Genomic DNA, 26,335 nt, shown 5'->3' on the forward strand with positions numbered 1-26,335 from the left:
ATTGGTGGCAGCGGAGTTCCGATCGGAGTCCCAGTTTAATCGCTGGGGCTCCGATCGGTAACCATGGCAACCAGGACACTACTACAGTCCTGGTTGCCATGGTTACTTAGCAATAGTACAATAGTAGAAGATTCATACTTACCTGCTGGTGGCTGCTGCGATGTTCGTGTCCGGCCGGGAGCTCCACCTACTGGTAAGTGACAGGTCTGTGCGGCGCATTGCTAAATGAACTGTCACTTACCAGTAGGAGGAGCTCCCGGCCGGACACAGACATCGCAGCTCCCAGGTAAGTATGAATCTTTTACTATTGTACTATTGCTAGTAACCCGCTGCCACCAATGATCAGGGGGGGGGGGGGGAGATGGGAGGCCGCACACTGGCCACCAATGTTGTTAATGCTATAGAGGGAGGGGGGGCCGATGGGGGGCGCACACTGTGCCACCAACGATTTATTACAATAGAGGGAGGAAGGGGGGGGGGGCGCACACTGTGCCACCAACGAATTATTACAATAGAGGGAGGAAGGGGGGGGGGCCGCACTGGCCACCAATGATATTCAAACTGGGGAGGGGGGGGGTCTGCCCCCTGCTGCCTGGCAGCCCTGATCTCTTACAGGGGGATATGATAGTACAATTAACCCCTTCAGGTGCAGCACCTGAGGGGTTAATTGTGCTGATCACGGCCCCCTGTAAGAGATCGGATGCTGCTAGGCAGCAGGGGGCAGTCATGTACACAGTTTGTAGTATATTCTAACTAGAAGCGTCCCCATCACCATGGGAACGCCTCTGTGTTAGAATATACTGTCGGAAATGAGGTTTCACGATCTAACTCATATCCGACAGTATATTCTAACATAGAGGCGTTCCCATGGTGATGGGGACGCTTCAAGTTAAAATATACCATCGGATTGGAGAAAACTCCGATCCGATGGTATAAAAGGGACTCCAGACTTTACATTGAAAGTCAATAGGGACGGATCCGTTTGAAATGGCACCATATTGTGTCAACGTCAAACGGATCCGTCCCCATTGACTTGCATTGTAATTCAGGACGGATCCGTTTGGCTCCGCACGGCCAGGCGGACACCAAAATGACTGTTTTTTCATGTCCGTGGATCCTCCAAAAATCAAGGAAGACCCACGGACGAAAAAACGGTCACGGATCACGGAAAAACGGGACCCCGTTTTGCGGACCGTGAAAATATACTGTCGTGTGCAATAAGCCTAAGGCTATTTTCACACCTGTGGCAGTACGATCTGGCCACCTAATTAGGCAGAAAATGCAAGGAATCGACTGGACACAAAGCACAGCATGCAGCGGTTTATGTCCCGCTGATTCTCTGCATTTTTGCCAGATTGTGGCCGGATCTCTGCCGTACCCCATTATAGTTAATGGGGCTGGTGGGCATTCTGTCTGCATTCAGCAGTGCCGGATCCAGTGAATTTTCAGCTCGAACAGCCTGCCAGGATCACTAACGCAGATGTGAAAGTAGCCTCATACAGCGCCACATACCTCTTATATCCAGTGACGTCTCCTTTCATGAAGTTTCTTCATCTTCTCCATTCAGACCAGACCGCCATGATGATTTCTTTCAGCCATCTCACGTCTCTGCAGAGTTTGACAGACATCTTAGTTTCCTACTTTTCCATCATCCTCCAATTAACATCCCATCATCCACCCCCAATATTGAGAAGCTGTTCTCCCCAAAACTATACTGCAAAAAGAACTGTGCTAAGCTGATGCTGTGCCAGGGTGCCCCCACAGTATTGGTGCTCCCAAAGTCCCAACAATAGTAATTATTTCTTTGCCAGAGTGCATTTCGTAGTAATAGTGCTCCTACAGTGCCCCCAACAGTAATTGTGTCCCACAAGTAATAATGCTCCCATAGTCCCCCAGTTGTAATAATGCCCACCATAATGCCCCGATAGTAATAATTCTCTTTATAATGTGTGACAGTAGAACCCGCCCCCCCCTTATAATGTGCACCAGTACAAAAAATGCCCAGTTGTGTGGCAGTAAAAAAAGAAATACCTCCTCTTAGTGCCCCCAGTAGAGCCAATGTCCCCAGAGTGCCCTCATATGCTCCAATGACCCGTACTGTGTGCCACTACGAAAAACACTTGGTGCCCATAGTGACCTTATAATTTGAGCCAGTATAAAATTCTCCTATATACAGCCAGGTCCATAAATATTGGGACATTGACACAATTCTAACATTTTTGGCTCTATACACCACCACAATGGATTTGAAATGAAACAAACAAGATGTGCTTTAACTGCAGACGGTCAGCTTTAATTTGAGCGCATTTACATGTAAACCATTGGTGAGCCTCAAAAACAGGAAGGCCAGATTAGAGTTTGCCAAACAACATCTAAAAAAGCCTTCACAGTTCTGGAACAACATCCTATGGACAGATGAGACCAAGATCAACTTGTACCAGAGTGATGGGAAAAGAAGAGTATGGTGAAGGAAAGGAACTGCTCATTATCCTAAGCATACCACCTCATCAGTGAAGCATGGTGGTGGTAGTGTCATGCCGTGGGCATGTATGGCTGCCAATGGAACTGCTTCTCTTGTATTTATTGATGATGTGATTGCTGACAAAAGCAGCAGGATGAATTCTGAAGTGTTTCGTGGCAATATTATCCGCTCATATTCAGCCAAATGCTTCAGAACTCATTGGACGGCGCTTCACAGTGCAGATGGACAATGACCCAAAGCATACTGCAAAAGCAACCAGAGAGTTTTTTAAAGGGCTTCTGTCAGCCCACTAAACCGTTTTTTTTTTTTTTTGCTTAATAATAACCCCTACACTGCGATTTATCCATACATAAGTAAAATAAGAATTTTGGTTCAGTAGAATTTGCTAAAACCCTATTTTTATAATATGTAAATTACCTTGCTACCAGCAAGTAGGGCGGCTACTTGCTGGTAGCAGCCGCATCCTCCGATGGTAATGACGCCCCCTCTGCTTGTTGATTGACAGGGCCAGCGGACGGGATCTTTCTCCGCTGGCCCTGCCTGTTTTCATTCAATATCTGGCGCCTGCGCCGCGGCCGTACCTATCTTCAATCGGTGCAGGCGCACTGAGAGGCTGCTGCTCGCTCGGTCGCTCCATCCTCAATGCGCCTGCGCCGATGACGTCACATCTACACCCGGCGCAGGCGCATTGAGGATGAAGCGGCCGAGTGAGTGGCCGCCTCTCAGTGCACCTGCGCCGATTGAAGATAGGTACGGCCGCGGCACAGGCGCCAGATATTGAATGAAAACAGGCAGGGCCAGCGGAGAAAGATCCCGTCCGCTGGCCCTGTCAATCAACAAGCAGAGGGGGCGTCATTACCATCGGAGGATGCGGCTGCTACCAGCAAGTAGCCGCCCTACTTGCTGGTAGCAAGGTAATTTACATATTATAAAAATAGGGTTTTAGCAAATTCTACTGAACCAAAATTCTTATTTTACTTATGTATGGATAAATCGCAGTGTAGGGGTTATTATTAAGCAAAAAAAAAAAAACGGTTTAGTGGGCTGACAGAAGCCCTTTAAGGGAAAGAAGTGGAATGTTATGCAATGGCCAAGTCAATCACCTGACCTGAATCCGATTGAGCATGCATTTCACTTGCTGAAGACAAAACTGAAGGGAAAATGCCCCAAGAACAAGCAGGAACTGAAGACAGTTGCAGTAAAGACCTGGCAGAGCATCACCAGGGATGAAACCCAGCGTCTGGTGATGTCTATGCGTTCCAGACTTCAGGCTGTAATTGACTGCAAAGGATTTGCAACCAAGTATTTAAAAGTGAAAGTTTGATTTAGGATTATTATTCTGTCCCATTACTTTTGGTTCCTTAACAAGTGGGAGACACATATGCAAACTGTTGCAATTCCTACACCGTTCACCTGATTTGGATGTAAATACCCTCAAATTAAAGCTGACAGTCTGCAGTTAAAGCACATCTTGTTCGTTTCATTTCCAATTCATTGTGGTGGGGTACAGAGCCAAATTTTTTAGAATTGTGTCAATGTCCCAATATTTATGGACCTGACTGTAGTCCCCCCAGAAGATGCCCACATAGTGCTCCTTCCCCGTCTCCATAGTGCCCTCCATAATGTGGCACTATAAAATGCCCCTATAGACTGCCCCACATAGATGCCTCCATAATGCTTCTTTCCTCCCTTCCCCATAGTGGCACAAAAATGGGTGCCAGTATTAAATGCCCCTATATAATGTCCTCATAGTCCTCTTGTCCCCCTCTTCTCCATAGTGCCCCCCATGTTGTGCCAGTATATAGGGCCACCATAGTGCTTCCCCTTTTCTCCATAGTGCCCCCCCATGTTGTGCCAGTATATAGGGCCCCCATAATGCTTCCCCTCTTCTCCATAGTGCCCCCGTATTGTGCCAGTATATAGGGCCCCATAGTGCTTCCCCTATTCTCCATAGTGCCCCCGTATTGTGCCAGTATATAGGGCCCCATAGTGCTTCCCCTATGCTCCATAGTGCCCCCCCATATTGTGCCAGTACAGTCAGGTCCATAAATATTGGGACATCACACAATTCTAACATTTTTGGCTCTATACACCACCACAATGGATTTGAAATGAAACAAACAAGATGTGCTTTAACTGCAGACGGTCAGCTTTAATTTGAGCGCATTTACATCCAAATCAGGTGAACGGTGTAGGAATTACAACAGTTTGCATATGTGCCTCCCACTTGTTAAGGGGCCAAAAGTAATGGGACAATTGGCTTCTCAGCTGTTTCATGGCCAGGTGTGTGTTATTCCCTCATTATCCCAATTACAATGAGCAGATAAAAGGTCCAGAGTTCATTTCAAGTGTGCTATTTGCATTTGGAATCTGTTGCTGTCAACTCTCAAGATGAGATCCAAAGAGCTGTCACTATCAGTGAAGCAAGCCATCATAAGGCTGAATAAACAAAACAAACCCATCAGAGAGATAGCAAAAACATTAGGCGTGGCCAAAACAACTGTTTGGAACATCCTTAAAAAGAAGGAACGCATCGGTGAGCTCAGCAACACCAAAAGACCCGGAAGACCACGGAAAACAACTGTGGTGGATGACCGAAGAATTCTTTACCTGGTGAAGAAAACACCCTTCACAACAGTTGGCCAGATCAAGAACACTCTCCAGGAGGTAGGTGTATGTGTGTCAAAGTCAACAATCAGGAGAAGACTTCACCAGAGTGAATACAGAGGGTTCACCACAAGATGTAAACCATTGGTGAGCCTCAAAAAAAGGAAGGCCAGATTAGAGTTTGCCAAACGACATCTAAAAAAGCCTTCACAGTTCTGGATCAACATCCTATGGACAGATGAGACCAAGATCAACTTGTACCAGAGTGATGGGAAGAGAAGAGCATGGAGAAGGAAAGGAACTGCTCATGATCCTAAGCATACCACCTCATCAGTGAAGCATGGTGGTGGTAGTGTCATGGCGTGGGCATGTATGGCTGCCAGTGGAACTGGTTCTCTTGTATTTATTGATGATGTGACTGCTGACAAAGCAGCAGGATGAATTCTGAAGTGTTTCGGGCAATATTATCTGCTCATATTCAGCCAAATGCTTCAGAACTCATTGGACGGCGCTTCACAGTGCAGATGGACAATGACCCAAAGCATACTGCAAAAGCAACCAAAGAGTTTTTTAAGGGAAAGAAGTGGAATGTTCTGAAATGGCCAAGTCAATCACCTGACTTGAATCCGATTGAGCATGCATTTCACTTGCTGAAGACAAAACTGAAGGGAAAATGCCCCAAGAACAAGCAGGAACTGAAGACAGTTGCAGTAGAGGCCTGGCAGAGCATCACCAGGGATGGAACCCAGCGTCTGGTGATGTCTATGCGTTCCAGACTTCAGGCTGTAATTGACTGCAAAGGATTTGCAACAAAGTATTAAAAAGTGAAAGTTTGATTTATGATTATTATTCTGTCCCATTACTTTTGGTCCCTTAACAAGCGGGAGGCACATATGCAAACTGTTGTAATTCCTACACCGTTCACCTGATTTTGATGTAAATACCCTCAAAATAAAGCTGACAGTCTGCAGGTAAAGCACATCTTGTTCGTTTCATTTCAAATCCATCGTGGTGGTGTATAGAGCCAAAAATGTTAGAATTGTGTCGATGTCCCAATATTTATGGACCTGACTGTATATAGGCCCCCCATATTGTGCCAGTATATAGGGCCCCATAGTGCCCCCCCTTTTATGCCAGTATATAGGGCCCCATAGTGCTTCCCCTCTTCTCCATAGTGCCCCCCATATTGTGCCAGTATATATGGCCCCAATAGTGCTTCCCCTCTTCTCCATAGTGCTGACCCCCCCATATTGTGCCAGTATATAGGCCCCCCTCATATTGTGCCAGTATATAGGGCCCCATAGTGCCCCCCCATATTATGCCAGTATATAGGGCCCCCACCCCCCTTCTTGCCACAGTATAGTATAAAAACAATAAACTCATATACTTACCTCCATGCTGCTGTCAGCGATGCGATGCAGGCCTCTTCCGGCCTGTGTCCCGCGCTGTACGGCTCAGGCGGCGCGATGACGTCATCGCTCCGCCTGCACCGGCCTCTGATAGGCTACAGGCACTAGGCCTGTAGCCTATCAGAGGAAAGGGCAAGGGAGACGCCTCTCCCCTGCTCCATTCATCTGTATCGCTGTCCTGAGGACATCAGTATCATATGGGCGGGGGTCTGACTCTCGGCACCCCCGTGATCAGCTGCGTGAGGAGGTAGCGGCGCTCTTTCTTTTAGAAAATTACCTGCACATTGTCTCCCTTTGTAGAGACTGTGCAGTGTAATTACAATTGCTCGTCCCATTCATGCAGTCCTCATGACCGCTTTCGACAGTACTGTAGATCTGTTGGCTTGATGAAGACTAGGGTTGAGCGAACCCGAACTGTAAAGTTCGCGTTCGTACCGAACTTTCGTTTGTTTTTTTCCCGGACCCCAACCCGAACATTTTCGTAAAAGTTTGGGTTTGAGTTCATGTTCGGCGAATTAATGGCGCTTGTTAAAAGGCTCCAGGTCAGCCAATTAACAAACGTTTAACTAGTGTGCCCTTAGAAGCCATCATAGCCATGCTTACTAATGGCATGGCTGTGATTGGCCAAGTGCAGCATGTGACCCAGCCTCTATATAAGCAGGAGTCACATAGCGCCGCACATCACTCTGCTTTTACTAGTTGCTGGGATAGGATGCTGCTGCTGTGAGGGAGAGATTAGGAAAGACTCTGATATCTGCACTTGGTGTGAAGTCAGCGATCTAAAGCGTTTTTTGTTTTAGGGGTGCAATGCAACATTTTTGTACCCTGCCCTGAGCCCAGTGAGACTGAAAAAAAAGCTTTAATCCGTTTGTTAGTTAGGTGGGTGTCGGCGGGCATTTTGTGCAACAGCATATGTGCCAGGGACAATCATTTAATCCTGTTCTTGCAGTTCAGTGGCCGACATATACCCATTTTTAAAGTGCACCGGCACTGCATATTTGCCAGGGGAAGGGAAAATAATACCATCTGTGAGTTCAGGGACCCAGGGGGTGACATATCCCTATTTTTTTCTGTAAAGTACCCCTGTGCTGCATTTCTGAGAGTGAAATATAATCAGTTAAATCTATCTGTTCCATTGTGGAGTCACATATTAAATTTTTTTGTTGTAAAGTACCTCTGAGGCCTGCACTGCATATGTGACAGGCAGACACCAAAATTTAGCAAATCCATCTGTTCCATTGTAGGGGTGATATATCCACTATTTTTTTAAGTAAAAAAACCCTGTACTAATTTGTGAGATTGAAATATAAATCTCAGTTAAATCCATCTGTTTCATTTAGGGTTAACCCTTAGGGACCGGGCTCATTTTCACCTTAAGGACCAGGCCATTTTTTGCAAATCTGACCAGTATCACTTTGTGTGTGAATAACTTTAAAACGCTTTTACTTATGCAGGCCATTCTAAGATTCTTTATTCGTCACATATTGTACTTCATGACACTGGTAAAATGGAGTAAAAAAAAATCTTTTTTATTTAAAAAAAAATACCAAATTTACCAAAAATTTGGAAAAATTGGCAAATTTCCAAGTTTCAATTTCTCTACTTCTATAATACATAGTAAGACCTACAAAAATAGTTATTGCTTTACATTCTCCATATGTCTACTTCATGTTAGGATCATTTTGGGATTGACATTCTATTTTTTGGCAAATCTTAAAAATTTTCTGAAATTTTCAAAAACCCACTTTTTAAGGACCAGTTCAGGTCTGAAGTCACTTTGTGAGGCTTACATAATAGAAACCACCCAAAAATGACCCGCAACTACGCCCCTCAAGGTATTCAAAACTGATTTTACAAACTTTGTTAACCCTTTAGGTGTTCCACAAGAGTTATTGGCAAATGGAGATGAAATGTAAGAATTTCAATTTTTGGGAAAATTTTCCTTTTTAATCAATTTTTTCCAGTAACAAAGCAAGGGTTAACAGTTAAAAATTTATTGCCCTGATACTGTAGTTTGCAGAAACACCCCATAGGTGGCCGTAAACTACTGTACGGGCACACGGTAGGGCGTAGAGGGAAAGGTGCTCCGTGTGATTTTTGGAAGGCAGATTTTGCTGGACTGGTTTATTTACACCATGTCCCATTTGCACCCCTAAAGTAGAAACTCCATAAAAGTGACCCCATTTTGGAAACGACTATTTTTAGGGTACATATGATTTTTGGTTGCTCTATATTACATTTTAGTGAGGCAAGGTTACCAAAAATAGAAATTCTTACATTTCATCTCCATTTGCCGTAAACTGTTGAGAAACACCTAAAGGATTATTAAAGTTTGTAAAATCAGTTTTGAATACCTTGAGGGATGTAGTTTCTTAGATGGGGTCACTTTTATGGAGTTTCTACTCTAGGGGTGCATCAGGGGTTCTTCAATGGGACATGGTGCCAGAAAAAAAAAAGGCCATCAAAATCTGCCTTCCAGAAACCATACAGCGTTCCTTTCCTTCTGCGCCCTGCCGTTTGGTCATACAGCAGTTTACGACCACATATGGGGTGTTTCTGTAAACTGCAGAATCAGGGTAATAAATATTAAGTTTTGTAAGGCTGTTAACCCTTGCTTTGTTACTGGAAAAAAAACGGTTTAAAATAGAAAACTTGCCAAAAAATTGCTGTTTTGGCACAGTTTTCATTAGATTTTTTTTACCGTATTCATCTGAGGGGTTAGGTCATGGGGTATTTTTTATAGAGCAGATTCTTACAGACATGGCGATACCTAATATGTCTTCTTTTTTTTTTATTTATTTAGGTTTTACACTACATTATCCTTTTATAAACCAAAAAAAAATCATTTTAGTATCTCCATAGTCTGAGTCAGTTTTTTTTAAAGTTTTTATCTTAGGTAGGGGCTAATTTTTTGCAGGATGAGAGGACGGTTTTATTGGCATTATTTTCATCTGAGGGGTTAGGTCATGGGGTATTTTTATAGAGCAGATTCTTACGGACAAGGCGATACCTAAATATGTCTACTTTTTTATTTATTTTAGTTTTACAAAATAATATTTGTGAAAAAAATTTTGTTTTTGTTTTAGTGTCTCAAGTCTGAGAACCATAGTTTTTTTTTTCCGATTGTCAGTGGCTAAATGGAATTAAAATTGGGGAAGGGGATTATAAATTTAGTACTCCATGGAAGTGTGGTACTCCCTGAAGCTACCAAAAATGCAGAGGCCCAGATGATCGGGGCACGTGTCACACTGAGTGGTGGTGTCCTTCCGTATCCCCCTCCTGTGACACACTCTGCACCTTTTTTGGGTCCGTCCCTTCTTTTCAGTATGGGGGACCACACCTGGAAAGTGTTGGCCGGGGTCGATCCGGGCGCCTCAAGTTCCCAAGGTACTCCGGCCTGCTCTTTTCGGGTCACAAAAGATGAGGGCCTTGAGGACTGCCTCATAAAACTGGAGGAATTTCCCTGTGTTTTCAGCACTCCACGACAGCACAAAAAAGAGTTGTACAAGGCAACCTGTACCAAGTAGACCGCAACTTTTTTGTACCATGCCTGGGTTTTGCGCATGGCATTATATGGCTTGAGAACTTGATCAGAGAGATCAACTCCTCCCATATACTGATTGTAGTCGACGATACAATCGGGCTTGAGGACCGTGCCGTGGTACCTCGCACAGGGACAGGGGTGATGCCGTTACCGTGAATTGTGGACAGTACAAGGACATCCCTCTTGTCCTTATATCTGACCAGCAGCAGGTTTCCACTGGTAAGAGCACGGGTCTCACCCCTGGGGATAGGTACCTGGAAAGGGTGGGTAGGGAGGCTGCATTGATTTTTCCGCACAGTCCCACAAGCGGATGTGGATCTGGCGGCGAGGGACTGGAACAAGGGGATACTAGTATAAAAGTTATCCACATACAGGTGGTAACCCTTATCTAGCAGTGGGTGCATAAGGTCCCACACAAGTTTCCCGCTAACACCCAGAGTGGGGGGACATTATGGGGGTTCAATACTCGCCCCTCATGCACACGAAACTTGTAAGTGTACCCTGAGGTACTCTCACAAAGTTTGTACAGCTTCACACCATACCTCGCCCGCTTAGAGGGAACATACTGGCGGAAAATGAGTCTCCCCTTGAAAGCAATGAGAGACTCATCAACCGCGACCTCCCTTCCAGGTACATAGGCCTCCAAAAATTTGGCCACAAAGTGATCGATGACCGGCTGGATTTTGTACAGGCGGTCATAGGCAGGATCACCTTGGGGGGGGGGGGGGGACATGCTGCATTATATGCATAATGCAGGCATTTCTGGATGGCCTCAAACCAGGTACGTGTCATGGCCGTACTGTAAAGTGGGGTCTGGTAGAGGACGTCCCCACTCCAGTAATGCCTGACACTGGGTTTTTTGACTAGGCCCATGTGCAGCACGAGGCCCCAAAACGTCCTCATCTCGGCTGCACTGACCGGAGTCCAGCCACCGGCCCTAGCCAAAAATAAGCCCGGGTGTTGAGCAATGAACTGTTGGGCGAACACGTTCGTTTGCTCCACCATCAGATTCACAAAGTGGTCACTGAAAAAACAGACTAAAATAGTAATATTCAGTGAAGTCCACTGTGGGCATCTGGATTCCTGCTTGGCCAACAAACTCAGGAATCGCAGGCTCAAAATGCTCTGGGGTACCCCATGCAAGTTCACCGGTAGGGGGCTCCGGTGGACTTAACTGGTGGGCCGGAAAGCTAGTACGAGCCCCAGAGCTTCTCGTACTAGTGTGGGCCAGAGGGTCCCTAGCATGGCGGTCCACTTGCTCCGCCTGGCGGCGTCTCCGCCGCCTTGGGGACTCATCATCATTGCTAGATGATGAGGAGGACGTGGGTGACAAAAGGAAAGTTAGGTCATCCTCGTCGTCACTGGGGCTCTCGAGTCGGAGGCAAGCTGGGCGTATGCCTCCTCGGCCGAGAACATCCAGCGGGCCATAGGGGAGTGTGTGTGTGCGTGTGTGGAAATCTTAATATAGTGTCGGTGTGTGGGGGGGCACGGGTGTTCGCGTACTTCCCTAAAACTGACAGAAAAAATAAATTAAAAAAAGAAGACAAAAAATTGGATAAAAATAAATAAAAAAATTCAAACACGCTGATCAGCCGTCCGAAGCTGATCAGCGGTGGTGTGTGCGATGCGCTAACAGTGGTCGGACGCTAAGAGTGCCGGCCACAGTCAGCATACGCAAAAAAATAATAATAAATGCTTGCGCCCCATAAAATGTGGGGGGGGGGAGCAGGGGGGCAAGCTGCAGTACCCCTGGGGGGTCTAGGGTCACACAGCTGTGCTGTGGACCCCAGACACCCGGATTAGGGTGATGCAACAGTTAAAACTTTATTTATTTATTTATTTCACTAAACTTTCCCTGAATATCCCTGCCTAACCTAACCTGTCCCTAACCTTTCCCTAAATACCTTTTAGTGCCAGATGGCACTGTGGAGGGTCAGAAGGCGGTGCTGGGCACAGATGGGGGTGCTGGTTCAGGAGATCAGATTGCAGGCTCCTCTCTCCTCGCTCCCGGACACAGAAAGGAGGAGGAGAGGAGAGCTGCAATAACTTGAACCTCCCGGCCGCCCTGCAGCCAATCAGAAGCGATCCTGAGAGGTGATGTCACTATCACCAGGATGGTATTATCACACCACCGATCACCATCCTGTTCCGGGTTATTGGGTCCCCAGAGACCCGAATAACCCGAAAACGCAGCAAATCGCAGGTCTAACTTGACCTGCGGTTTGCCGTGATCGCCGATACGCGGGGGTGACACCCCCCCCCCCCCCCCCCGCACATTGTCCCGCGCGGCAGTGATCGGAACTACACATGACATACCGGTACGTCATGTGTCCTTAATAGTGGCGTAGCGTGGGTTGCCAGCGCCCGGGGCAAGCCAAGTGTTGCGCCCCCCCCCTAAGCAGTGGACACGGCTCTTTTTACCAACCTGCAATCCTATGTAACACCGCAGATAACACAGTGATAATGCTCTGAGTACAGATAATGAAGTAGATATCACCTGAATTGTCTCTCTCTTCTTCAAGCAAGACACAACAGCAGCGCTGTAAGAGGAAGGAGGCAGAACCAGCTTTCAGACCCCCACACAGAACATCCTGATGCTAGCTAGACTCAGCATGTTAAGACAAGGGAATTGTGCACACCATGGCTTATACCTGTTATAAGTTCTGGGGCTGCATTGTTGTGGCGAGAGGCCCTAGAATTCAGAACTGACAAAGTGTGACCTGGAGCCAGCTGTGGCAGTGTGGGCCTATAGAGGCCCTCAGTGGCTTAAAAGGAAGGGCTGATTCTAGCCTTTCTGCTGTCCCTGCTGTGGAAAATTCTCAGTCCAACAACTCTCCCAGCCCTTGTGTTAAAGAGATATTTGGATTGACATTACATACAACTCTACAAAACATGCAGGATAATACAGCGCACATACCTCTTACATCCAGTGACGTCTCCTCTGATGTACACTGCGTGCAGAATTATTAGGCAAATGAGTATTTTGACCACATCATCCTCTTTATGCATGTTGTCTTACTCCAAGCTGTATAGGCTCGAAAGCCTACTACCAATTAAGCATATTAGGTGATGTGCATCTCTGTAATGAGAAGGGGTGTAGTCTAATGACATCAACACCCTATATTAGGTGTGCATAATTATTAGGCAACTTCCTTTCCTTTGGCAAAATGGGTCAAAAGAAGGACTTGACAGGCTCAGAAAAGTCAAAAATAGTGAGATATCTTGCAGAGGGATGCAGCACTCTTAAAATTGCAAAGCTTCTGAAGCGTGATCATCGAACAATCAAGCGTTTCATTCAAAATAGTGAACAGGGTCGCAAGAAGCGTGTGGAAAAACCAAGGCGCAAAATAACTGCCCATGAACTGAGAAAAGTCAAGCGTGCAGCTGCCAAGATGCCACTTGCCACCAGTTTGGCCATATTTCAGAGCTGCAACATCACTGGAGTGCCCAAAAGCACAAGGTGTGCAATACTCAGAGACATGGCCAAGGTAAGAAAGGCTGAAAGACGACCACCACTGAACAAGACACACAAGCTGAAACGTCAAGACTGGGCCAAGAAATATCTCAAGACTGATTTTTCTAAGGTTTTATGGACTGATGAAATGAGAGTGAGTCTTGATGGGCCAGATGGATGGGCCCGTGGCTGGATTGGTAAAGGGCAGAGAGCTCCAGTCCGACTCAGACGCCAGCAAGGTGGAGGTGGAGTACTGGTTTGGGCTGGTATCATCAAAGATGAGCTTGTGGGGCCTTTTCGGGTTGAGGATGGAGTCAAGCTCAACTCCCAGTCCTACTGCCAGTTTCTGGAAGACACCTTCTTCAAGCAGTGGTACAGGAAGAAGTCTGCATCCTTCAAGAAAAACATGATTTTCATGCAGGACAATGCTCCATCACACGCGTCCAAGTACTCCACAGCGTGGCTGGCAAGAAAGGGTATAAAAGAAGAAAATCTAATGACATGGCCTCCTTGTTCACCTGATCTGAACCCCATTGAGAACCTGTGGTCCATCATCAAATGTGAGATTTACAAGGAGGGAAAACAGTACACTTCTCTGAACAGTGTCTGGGAGGCTGTGGTTGCTGCTGCACGCAATGTTGATGGTGAATAGATCAAAACACTGACAGAATCCATGGATGGCAGGCTTTTGAGTGTCCTTGCAAAGAAAGGTGGCTATATTGGTCACTGATTTGTTTTTGTTTTGTTTTTGAATGTCAGAAATGTATATTTGTGAATGTTGAGATGTTATATTGTTTTCACTGGTAAAAATAAATAATTGAAATGGGTATATATTTGTTTTTTGTTAAGTTGCCTAATAATTATGCACAGTAATAGTCACCTGCACACACAGATATCCCCCTAAAATAGCTAAAACTAAAAACAAACAAAAAACTACTTCCAAAAATATTCAGCTTTGATATTAATGAGTTTTTTGGGTTCATTGAGAACATGGTTGTTGTTCAATAATAAAATTAATCCTCAAAAATACAACTTGCCTAATAATTCTGCACTCCCTGTAGATGTTCTATTTCCTCATCTTCTCCTTTCAAAGATCAGACCACCGTGATTATTTCTTCCAGGCATATCTCATTTCTGCAGAGTTTAACACACAGACATCTTAGTTTCCTCACTTTTCTATAATCCTCCCCCTTTTTGTGCCCCAACATTGTCATGCTGCTACCCCCAATACCGTGCCCAGTGCTCCCCAATACTATACTGCAGACAACAGTACCATGCAGATAATCCCCCCAATAGTAATCGTGCTTCCATACTGTCCTCAATAGTAATAGTGCTCCTACAGTACCCCCAATAGCAGCCCCATTAGCAATGCCCTCCATATTATGCTCACTAATAATGCTCCCACAGCACCCCTAATATAAGACCCCTCGATAAGGCCCCTATAGAGCCCACAGAAGTAATAAGGCTTATCTATAAGGCACCCCTATAGTGCCCCCAGTAGTTATAATGCCACCTGTAGTAGCCACAGTATTTCTAATCCCCCACTGCAGTGCCCCCTGTATTATAACGCCCCCTCACCCCATAGTGTCTAAATGTATATTGCCCTCTGTATTATTAGTATATGTAGTTCCCCCTCTGTCTTATTAGTAGATAATGGCCCCCTGTTTATTAATATATAAAATTCCCCTTCCGGAGTATATTAAATTCTCCCCCCCCATTCCTGTTGTGCCCCTAATACTGCATGCATTAGCATATACATTTAAAAAAAATAAAAATAAAAAATACTCACCTGTAATCCTCTCTTCGTCGTTGCCTATGGCCTGAGTTCCAGCGTCCTGGCGCAGGCAGTCACACTGTGCCCTCCTGAGCCACTTCATCACATCATCCCGCAAGACAGGGCGCAGGAGGTCTCCCTCCATACAATCCTACACTACCTTCCTCCATACAATTCTATATTGCCTCCCTCCATACAATCTTAGACACCTCCAATCTTGCACAAAACCCCCTTAATTCACAGTCCCCCCTGTCCTCAGCACATCCACAGTATTCACATGTACCTCGGCTCCTCCTCAGAGTCTCCTGTACTGACAGACGCTGTTTCTTTCTCCCTCCCTGCGCTGACACTCCTGAGCAGCCATCCATGACCCGACCTCTTTTTCTGTGCCGCGCGCCAGCTTCTGACCCATGTGACCTAGGAAATGGAATGTCACGTGATATTGTCAGTTGCAGCTGGTCCCTATTGTTCATGTGATTTAACCTTTACCCTGCCTGTGATGCTCAACCGCTCCTCACTCTGCACTGCAAGCGCTGTGTTTTGGGGGGGGAAGCCACAGTGATTTAAGATTTTCTTGTCCAGCAGCCAGTGTGGCGCCCGGGGCCACCCCCCACGCTACGCCCCTGGTCCTTAAGTACCGGGACATCACGACATACCGGTACGTCATGTGTCCCCAAGAGGTTAAAGAAACCCTTTTTTTGGGGGGGCAATAAAGTACCTTTTTGTCCTGTGCTGCATTTCTGGTAGTTAAAGAAATACAGTTAAATCCATCTGTTTCATTGTGTGTGAGAAAAAAAAACTTTTTGCTGCCTGCACTGCATAGCAGACCGGGCAATACGTTTTAAAAAACCCGCCTGTTCCATTGTTGGGTGACATTAACCCTGCTCTGCATTGTTCACAAGGAACTTAATTTAGTAAAAACGTCTGTTACTTCGGTGGGTGACCGCAAAAAATAAGGAGAGCATCAAACAAGGGACGTGGCCCTGGTCGTGGTGCTGCTGGTGTTGGTGGAGCTTCTGTTGCAGGGAGAGGAAGTGGTCGATCTGTGCCAGCTACACGCCCAAGTGAAACACCTTCCTCAGGTGCGAGTAGACGACAGGACCATCAGCGTTATTTGGTAGGGCCGAATGCGGCTCTACGAATGGTGAGGCCAGAACAAGTACAAGCGATAGTAGATTGGGTGGCTGACAGTGCCTCCAGTTCCATCACATTGTCTCCCACCCGGTCCACTGCTGAAAGATCAGAGTTGGTACCTGCAGCCCATAGCCATCAGTCTTTCACCTCACCCCCTTGCAATTCAGCCAAGCAGTCTGAGCCCCAAGTCATGCTGCAGTCTCTTATGCTTTTTGATGACTCTGCTGGCAGGATTTCCCAGGGCCATCCACATAACCCTGCCCTGCACCGATGCCCAACCACTTATGTTTCAGGATGAGTACATGGGAGGACCACCGCAGCACGTCTCAGATGATGACGAAACACAGGTGCCAACTGTCTGCAGTCTGCAGACCGGCAAGGGGGGCAGAGGTGAAGACTGGGTGGAAGATGATGTGGAGGACGATGAGGTCCTCGACCCCACATGGAATCAAGGTCATTCGAGTGACCTGTGTAGTTCAGAGGAAGAGGCGGTGGTCGCACAGAGTCATCAGCACAGCAAAAGGGGGAGCAGGGTGCAAAAGCGGAGTGGCCGACCCCTAGACAGTACGCCTGCTACTGCCCACCACACCAAGGGAACGAGCACACCAAAGCCAGCTCCAAGGAGTTTCCTGTCGTGGCAGTTCTTCAGACAATGTGCTGACGACAAGACACGAATGGTTTGCACGCTGTGCAATCCGAGCCTAAAGCGAGGCATAAACGTTCTAAACCTGAGCACAACCTGCATGACCAGGCATTTAAGTGCAAAGCACGAGCTGCAGTGGAGTAGACACCTCAAAAACCAAGAAAGGTCTCTGGCTCCTCCCGCTTCCTCTTCTACTGCAGTCTTGGCCTCTTGATCCCCCTCTGGAGTGACAGTGGCACCTGCCACCCCGCAAACAGAGGATGTGGTTCAGCTGTCTATCTCCCAAACACTGGAGCGAAAGAGGAAGTACCCCCTTACCCACCCGCGATCCCTGGCCCTAAATGCCAGCATTTCAAAATGACTGGCCTTTGAAATGCTGTCATTCCGTCTGGTGGACACAGACAGTTTTAACAATCTGATGGTGGTGGCTGTCCCACAGTACGTTGTGCCCAAACGCCACTACTTTTCCAGGCGAGCCATCCCTTCCCTGCACAACCAAGTGAGGGACAAAATCAGGTGTGCACCGTGCAACGCCATCTGTGGCAAGGTCCACATAACTACGAATACATAGACCAGTAAGCGCGGTCAGGGACGTTATATCTCCCTAACAGCACACTGGGTAAATGCAGTGGCGGCTGGGCCTGAGGCGGATAGCAGTTCGGCGCATGTCCTTCCACCACCGAGGATTGCAGGGCGTTTCTCTTTGCCTCCTGTTGCTTCCTCCTCCTACTCCGCTTCCTCATCCTTTACCGCCTCCTCATCCGGTCAGCGTAACACCTTCACCACCTTCTTCAGCACAGCCAGGGGTAAACGACAGCAGGCAGTTTTGAAACTTATCTGTTTGGGGGACAAACCCCACACCGCGCAGGAGCTGTGGACAGGCATGGAACAACAGACCGATGAGTGGTTGGTGCCAGTGAGCCTCAAGCCCGGCCTGGTGGTGTGCGATAATGGGCGAAATCTCGTAGCAGCTCTGGGCCTAGCCGGTTTGACGCACATCCCTTGCCTGGCGCATGTGCTGAATTTAATTTAATAACTTGACCGACCCTCCCCACCCAATCAGATTTCAGCCATTGACCTCCCTTGGATGTGGTATCCCTTTCTCAGGCTCCCTCTCCGGCATGGAACCCCGATTCCCCATTACCCCATTACCCATGATCACCATGGTAGGCACATAAAAGAACATCGAAAGTTGATAGGGAAGATATCCAAATGGATCGTGGACGTCACGGGGACGTGCGATCAGGTAGAAGTTATCTAGAGTCAACAATGCAGCAGCAGGGCCTCTCCTGTATAACGTTTCCTCATCCAAAATACTGCAGTGACATTCCCTGTAATTTTTTATTACTCATTCCAATAACAGGGCATCTTAAGAGTCCTGTATTGTTATTTATCGTCACTACCTCCCCGAGTTGGGAGTGGGTAATTGCCGTGCACCTCCTGCCTTCCTTAGATTTTTCTGCTTTAATAACTTGTCCCACCATCTCCACCCAATCAGATTTCAGCCATTGACCTCCCTTGGATGTGGTATTCCTTTCTCAGGCTCCCTCTCCGACATGGAACCCTGATTATTCCCTGTTACCCGTGATCACCATGGTAGGTGCATAAAAGAATATCGAAAGTTGATAGGGAAGATATCCAATTGGATCGTGGATGTCACGGGGACGTGCGACATAGTGGAGCAGTATGTGTGCACACGCCTACACGAACTGACTGATGGGTCTGCCCCCTTCAACTTCTGGGTCTCCAAATTGGGCACATGGCCTGAGCTTGCCCTTTACCCCTTGGAGGTGCTGGCCTGCCCTGCAGCCAGTGTATTGTCTCAACGCTTGTTCAGCACGGCAGGAGGGGGTTATCACAGACAATGTGGACAATCTCACGTTCATTAAAATGAACCAGGCACTTGTCCGTACCTTGTGCAGAATAGACATGTATACCGGGCTCATCCAGCCATTGTTGTACTCCAGTGCACTTTCTCTTTGTTTTATTTTTTATATTTCCCAATGTTTTGGGGTCTACCCAAATTTAAACAAAAAATAATAATAAAATAAAATAAAAAACAAAACCAATAAACAGTGTTGGCTACGTCCTCCTCCTCCACCGCCGCTTCCACCTACACCGCCACATCCACCACCTCCTCAACCTCCTTCTCCATATGGACCTCATCCTCCTAGATTAAGATTATTATTTTTACGTATTTTATTATTTTAAGTCATTTCCCTATCCACATTTGTTTGCAGAGCACTTGCCATGCTCTTAACCACACTTTACTGCCTTTTGCAGCCCTCTAGCCCTTTCCATTACTTTTTTAGAGCCATTTTAGTGCTCCAAAGTTTGGGTCCCCATTGACTTCAATGGGGTTCAGGGTCAAGTTTGGATCCAGAACTCGAACTTTTTTGCGAAGTTCGGCCGAACCCGTCGTACCCGAACTTCCAGGTGTCCGCTCAACTCTAATGAAGACATATCTGAAAAGCAAGACAGATGTTCTCAGAGGTCATCTGTTCATACTGTAGCAGATGTTAACCCTGTTTTTGAAGCAGCATCTTTGGAAGAAGATTCACCCAACATCAAGCTGAAACAATATATTCCTCTATTTTCATTATCTGAATTATGGAAATATCTAGAACATTCCAAAAATATACTTTATCTAATCAGCCCTTCTTTACTATCGGTTCAATTTCTCCTCCACTCAAACTGTAACATAATTTAAAGGATCGGTTCTGCAATGATATTTTAGGAGATACTGCAGACCAATCTTCACTGACTCATGCAAACAACTCTTCTCTACAGTTAATCTCTGAGTAGTTTTCACAGCATGTCTTTTTGTATTTCCATTTTCACAACATTGCTTCTCACTCAGAAAGCTTATAAACGTGTTTTGCTTCAATTACCGATATGCTGATAATGCTACTATGCAACTATCCATTCTCTCACTACAGGACCAAGGCTCAAACTTCAGAACACCTCTCGGCAATGCTTTCTTAAATGGTCCTATGAATTTAAAACAAGATACTACAGTATGTAGAGTAGGAACATAAGATGTGCTAGTAAGATTATACTGCAAAACTGTAATAGGAAGAAGAAAGAAATTACAAGTCCATCCTGATTTCTGGTTTGATTATACCAAGGCCGCCAGCAACTCCCTGTTCCCAGTGGGCACGTCATGTCTGTCGGCATCTTGCTGCTTCATCCACGTCACACTGGTCTGCGGGTTGGTCTTTACCTGCAGTGCCTCTATCTGTTTGGAGGGTACGTGCTTCCTCCAGCTCTTAAAGGGGTTGTATTACAAAAAACATTTTACAGTTTTCAAACCAGCACCTGGATCTGAATAGTTTTGTAATTGCATGTGATTAAAAATTTTGCATAGCCAGTGAGATATTCAATAAAATGTATCTGTATAGCACCACCTGCTGTTTGCTCTTTTTGTTATGTCTTTGACCAGCTCACTGAGAAAGCCGCACATGCTCAGTTTCATCTTTCAACTGCCTCCTGACCTGTGATAGGGAGAGCTGAGTCACGCCCCCTTAGCTGCAGCAGATAAGACACTCCCTTTGAGCTGTCAGCTCGATATAAATCTAGCAGAGCAATGAATGGGGAGATCTCCGGATCCATGTGAGGTCCAGGACTGGTGCTAGCTTTGTTAGAAAGAGGTTTTCATTTACTACATGATTTAATTTTTTTACATTAATCATCCCCTTTAAGGATAACCCCTTTAAATGGCCAGCGTGCAGCCCATGGATAGCCTCTCTAGAGGTTTTAAGGCTCTGCTACATTGTCTCTTGATCTACATGGGTCAGTAGCCACTGAACAGAGACTACTCCACCAGGTAACAGACTGATGGTTCTACTGCAGGGGAATCCAGATCCTTGTTTAGGGTTTAAAGGGTGAAGACCAGGGATACATTTTAGATAACATTCTTAGGCCTCATGCACGACCGTTGTTTTATTCCGTGTCCGTTCCGTTTTTCATGATTTTCTGCGGACCCATTGACTTTCAATAATCCGTTGAAAACTCGGCTAATGCACCGTTTGTCATCCGCGTCCGTGGTTCCAGTCCGTCAAAAAAATATAACCTGCCCTATTTTTTTCACGGAAAACGGTTCGCAGACCCATTCAAGTCAATAGGACCGTGAAAAAACACGGAGGCACACAAGATTGTCATCCGCGTCCGTTTTTTTCCTATCATTTGCATAGCAAACTTGACTTAGACTTTTTTTTTACTTTCCTTCATGTCTGGTGATCGTCCAAAAATAAAGGAAGACACACGGAAACAAAAATGGAAACGGATCACGGAACAACGGAACCCCATTTTGCGGAACGGTACACAATGGTCGTGTGCATGAGGCCTTAGGAGTAGCCCTAAGCCAATTCTGTACAGTGGCACAGCAGATCCCCATCCACATCCATAACAATAAGCAGATGTACACCCGTCAGGAGTTTAGCCAGTTCAAATCATAGCTCTCTTGGTAGAGTAGCCATGCCGATCAGTCAAGCCCCGGCTAGTCAACCTATTAGTAAGCCTGGAAGCCGAATCAATCAGGTCCCTAGCTACGCGTCCAATCCAAGAGCTATATAGAGGTTTTTAACAGTTTCTACCCCAGAGGGTTTTTCATTTCGCTCCCTGCCTTCCCAGAGCCATAACTTTTTTTTATTTTTCCATTCACATAGCCATATAAGGGCTTGTTTTTTGCTGGACAAAATGTACTTTCCAACACCACCATTTAATGTTGCATATGATGTAGTGGGAAGCAAGAAAAAAAAATTCCTAATGGCATGGAATTGAAAAAAAAAAGCAATTTCTGTTACAGTTTAACAAGTTTTTGTTATTTACTATGTTCGATGTGCGATAAAACTAACCAGTTACTTTCATTCCACAGGTCAGTACGATTCTGGTAATAACTTATACGTATTGTTTTTCTTGCGTTTTGATACTGATAAAATAATAATATGTGTACGGAGCTGTGTGAGCGTTTATTTTTTGCGGGGCGATCTGTACTTTTTATTGATACCATTCTGGGGTTGTACGACTATTACTCTTTACTTAATTTTTTTGTGGTTTACTTAATTTTTTTGTGGAGAATGAGGCACAAACAGCTAATGAGCCATTTTGAGGGTTTTTTCCATTTCGCCGTTTGCCGTATGGGGAAAGTATTTTTATAGTGTGGGCATTTTCACACGTGGAGATACCCACGATGTGTATTTTTATTTATATATTTTTTTTTATTTTAGGGGAAAAAAATTCATATATAATATATATATATATATACACACGCACACTTTTTTTTTTAACACTTTTTTATAGTTATCATTAGATTGCTATTGCTATTCTCATAGACTCTAATGCATTAGCATTGGAGTCTATGAGAAATGTACTAGTTTCCTATGGAACAGCAGGCAGCCCTACAGCTATGGCGCCCGCTCTGCTCAGGAGTGGGAGCCATCTTTAAAGATCCGTATGGCGCTGGTCGGGAAGGAGTTAAGCTTGCTATTCAGCCACTGCAAGTGCTGGTAATTACATACTCAGTATCCTACAGTAGCTCAGTTTATGGCCTCATGCACACGACCGTTGTTATATTCTGTGTCCGTTGTTCCGTTTTTCGTGATTTTCTGCGGACCCATTGACTTTCAGCTGATGCACCGTTTGTCATCCGCGTCCGTGATCCGTGGTTCCAGTCCGTCAAAAAAATATAACCTGTCCTATTTTTTTTCACGGAAAACAGTTTGCGGACCTATTTAAGTCAATAGGACCGTGAAAAAACGCGGAGGCACACAAGATTGTCGTCCGCGTCCGCTTTTTTCCTATCATTTGCATGGCAAACTTGACTTAGACTTTTTTTTACTTTCCTTCATGTCTGGTGATCCTCCAAAAATAAAGGAAGACACACGGAAACAAAAACAAAAACGGAAACGGATCACGGAACAACGGAACCCAATTTTTTTGGAACGGAACACAACAACGGTCGGGTGCATGAGGCCTATAGCTCAGAACTTTGTACCTGTACTTTAACTCAGCTATTTTGCTTCTGTGCACCAATCTTGGCTAGCTTCTGGATTAACCCGTCATCTGCTGCATTAGCTTCTGCTGATTCTCCTGGTATTCTGACCATGGCTAGTTTCTGGATTAACCCCTTGCTTGTTGTTTAGGCTATACCTGTCTCTCCTGGTTTTGACCCTGCTTGTATACTACTTCTTGGACCATAATCATTCTTGTAGGTCTGCATCTAGCGAATTTGCATCCGTTTTCTGCCACCTAACACTGCAGATATAACCTGGATTCCTGGCAGCCAAATCCATCTGGTCTTGCTCCATTCTTGTCAGTTATGCGCCAAATCCGGCACTTCTGTTATATTTGCTCTTCTGCCTCTCCCAAAAAAAAGTCGCCACCTTGATTTAACTAAGCAAATAGTTATGAGCCTCCTATTGGATAATTACTGCATGGGCGATTATCTTTCAGCTGGCAATAAGTTATTTAACCCCAACTGGCGCAATGAGTTGCTTCTCATTTCTTAAACAACCATGTCGAAAGAAGGCTTTTTTTTTTGTGGCGACTTTTTTTCTGGACAGGCAGTGTAAGTAGTGCTGATGTGAAAGAGGTCTTACTTGCATCATTAATAAGATCTGGCAAAAACCCACCAAATTTGAATGCAACTTTTTTCCGAATTCAGGCACAGCCACACTGCGTGCTCAAAGACAGATCAGCCATTCTATATAATAGTGTACATTGCCCAGTTTTCCAGTTTGGCTGGTGTGAGGAAGTAGCTTATATAAATATGGACCAAATTCTATGTAGGGAGTTAGATAGCAGTCGTTCCTTCCCTTGATCCATTTCTATATTTTTCACTGTTTAAGGCCTCATGCACACGGCCGTTGTTTAGGTCCGCATCCGAGCCGTTGTTTTGGCGGCTCAGATGCGGACCCATTCACTTCAATGGGGCCGCAAAAGATGCGGACAGCACTCAGTCTGCTGTCCGCATCCGTTGCTCCGTTCTGTGGCCCCGCTAAAAAAATATAACATGTCCTATTCTTGTCCGCGCTTTGCGGACAAGAATAGGCATTTATGTTGAAAGCTGTCCGTGCCGTTCCGCAAATTGCGGAACGCGCACGGATGCCATCCGTGTTTTGCGGACCGCAAAACACACCACGGTCGTGTGCATGCAGCCTTATGTGTGTATTCAGACATCAGTGTTTTAGCACAGTCCATGGGTCCGTGTTTTCAGCACAAATGCCTGCTCTATTTTGTCCGTGTTCACGGATCCATCACGCCCATTATAGTCTATGGGTCCTTGAAAGCCACGGAAGCAACACGGATGCCATCTGTGTTTCACAGATCATTAGGAAGAGATGCTTTGAAAATTATTTTTCAGCTGTGCAGGGTCAGTGAAACACGGATGGCACACGGACAGCAAAAAACAGACACACGGACCCAACACATATACTTCACAGATGCATCACTGACCACCTTCTCACGGATTTGAGCACGGATGTGTGAATGAGGCTTTACAATAATATGTGAGCACGATTTGTAATGTCAGAGCAGATAAGGTCTCATTGTTAAACTACAGGGATCTCTATATGATACGTTATATAAAATAAAATCTTCATAGCCCTGGAAAACCCCTTTAGCACAAGTTTTGTGACAGATAAACCGCAATAACAGCACGTGTGCTACATTTCTGGGAGTAAAGCTTTTTATTCTATTACTCAGCATTGGCCACTTTGGAGCTACAATCTCTGCCATATATTTTACAGCAATTTTCTATAATACCTTCTAATATCTAGCAAATATACTCCTCTAGAAACTGAGCGCTCACCTCAGAGCTGCGGCTTTTCACAATTCCCAGTTTCCCCCTTTTTCAGCCACATGCACACTGCCGGCTAAATTTTCAGAGGTGAGCGCAAAGCTAATAAACCTAATAAATGGTAACCAGTCTAACTCCACAGAAGATTTTTACTTTACATTTTTGAACTTTATGCTTTTTTTTTTAAACTTTTCATAAAGGAAACAGAATAAAATATAAAGGTTTGCAAAGAAACAATGTTGCAAGATGTCAACTAGGGGACTGCCAGTTGGGACCTTTACCAATCCTGATCCAATTTTCAATGGCAAGGTGGCGGTGCATGTGCAGTAAATGAAAGTTAGTCCTCATGCCTGGAGTTATACTACATGCGTTGCCCCAGAGGAACACTGCAAAAGGGTTAATTTAACATTGCTGAGTTAAGTGTTGTGATTTGATCATTAGGCCTTTATTTCTTTGTGCCTTATGAACGCTTAATGGCAGATTTAATTAGGTTACCAGGGCGATGGACTTTGCCCACCCCCTTGGGATTGGTAATGTAGTCTGAGCAGAGCAGTGGAGAAGACCTGCATATGTAAGCTCCTGAAAACTAGGCCCAAGTCCAGAGAACCTTTATCTATGAGGCTACAACTGCCAGAGAAGATACGTTATCATCAGAGTACCCTTGAGGGAAAGCGACCAGCCACCTTAGAAGGTCCAGAACCAACAAGCCTGTGCCAGGTTCAGACAGTAATATATTTGTTCATTTATGGCATTAGACTTTGCTGCTGTATAAAGGGTAAATTTTCTCTGGCAACCACCACACCGGAAGACAGAGTGGCCTTCCATATTTAAGATCTGCACCCCTAAGTCTGGAAAAAAAGGCCATACGGGAAATACTGGCACAGAGCTAGCGGCAGTCAAGCTTGGACCAGGTTTGGGACGTTTTGAGCCTGCACCCACAGTATCAGTGACATAACCAATACCTGAGCTGACCACAATAGAAGCAGGTCTGGTCCTAGCAATTGTTTTGGAGGTTTTAGCCTTACATTGCCTTTGCTCTTTATTGCCACCATGGCCATCACCTTCCTCTGATGTCTTCTCCGCCTCAACATCCCGCTCCCAGGTCCTGTCAAGACATAATAACCGTCATAGTCCTCACCCCCTCCACCAGTTCTAAAAAATAGTGCTGCATGTGATGGAATCTGCGATGAAATGCCTGCAGAGTGCATATCCGTTAGGTCAGGGCTCCAAGGCTTTCAAACAGAATTATTGATTTAAGGGACTATTAATTGCAGCCAAATGAAGTTCAGCAAGGTGTGAATATAGGGGACACTGCATTAGTCACTGCACCCACAAACCAGGAGGGCCCACAGGCCCCCTCACCACTCTATTAGTTTGACCTCCTTTCTGATTTGCTTTGAAGCCTGGCATCCAAAGTATCATAAATCTGAAGCACTAGAGTAGATGAGACAGGGAATGAAGATTTATTATGCTGGACATCGACCACTTTC

The 26,335-nt window shown here is 45.6% G+C and overlaps 1 long non-coding RNA gene across 1 annotated transcript; it reads left to right on the forward strand.

Moving 5' to 3' along the window:
* Nucleotides 1-1,085: 1,085 nt before the first annotated feature.
* Nucleotides 1,086-20,566, forward strand: LOC120993266. Its single transcript, XR_005777185.1, has 3 exons — nt 1,086-1,096; nt 3,935-3,940; nt 20,449-20,566. It is a non-coding gene; the product is annotated as an uncharacterized LOC120993266 (long non-coding RNA).
* The last annotated feature ends 5,769 nt before the right edge of the window (nt 20,567-26,335 follow it).

Source organism: Bufo bufo, chromosome 3, assembly GCF_905171765.1.
Source record: "Bufo bufo chromosome 3, aBufBuf1.1, whole genome shotgun sequence".
Classification (NCBI taxonomy): domain Eukaryota; kingdom Metazoa; phylum Chordata; class Amphibia; order Anura; family Bufonidae; genus Bufo; species Bufo bufo.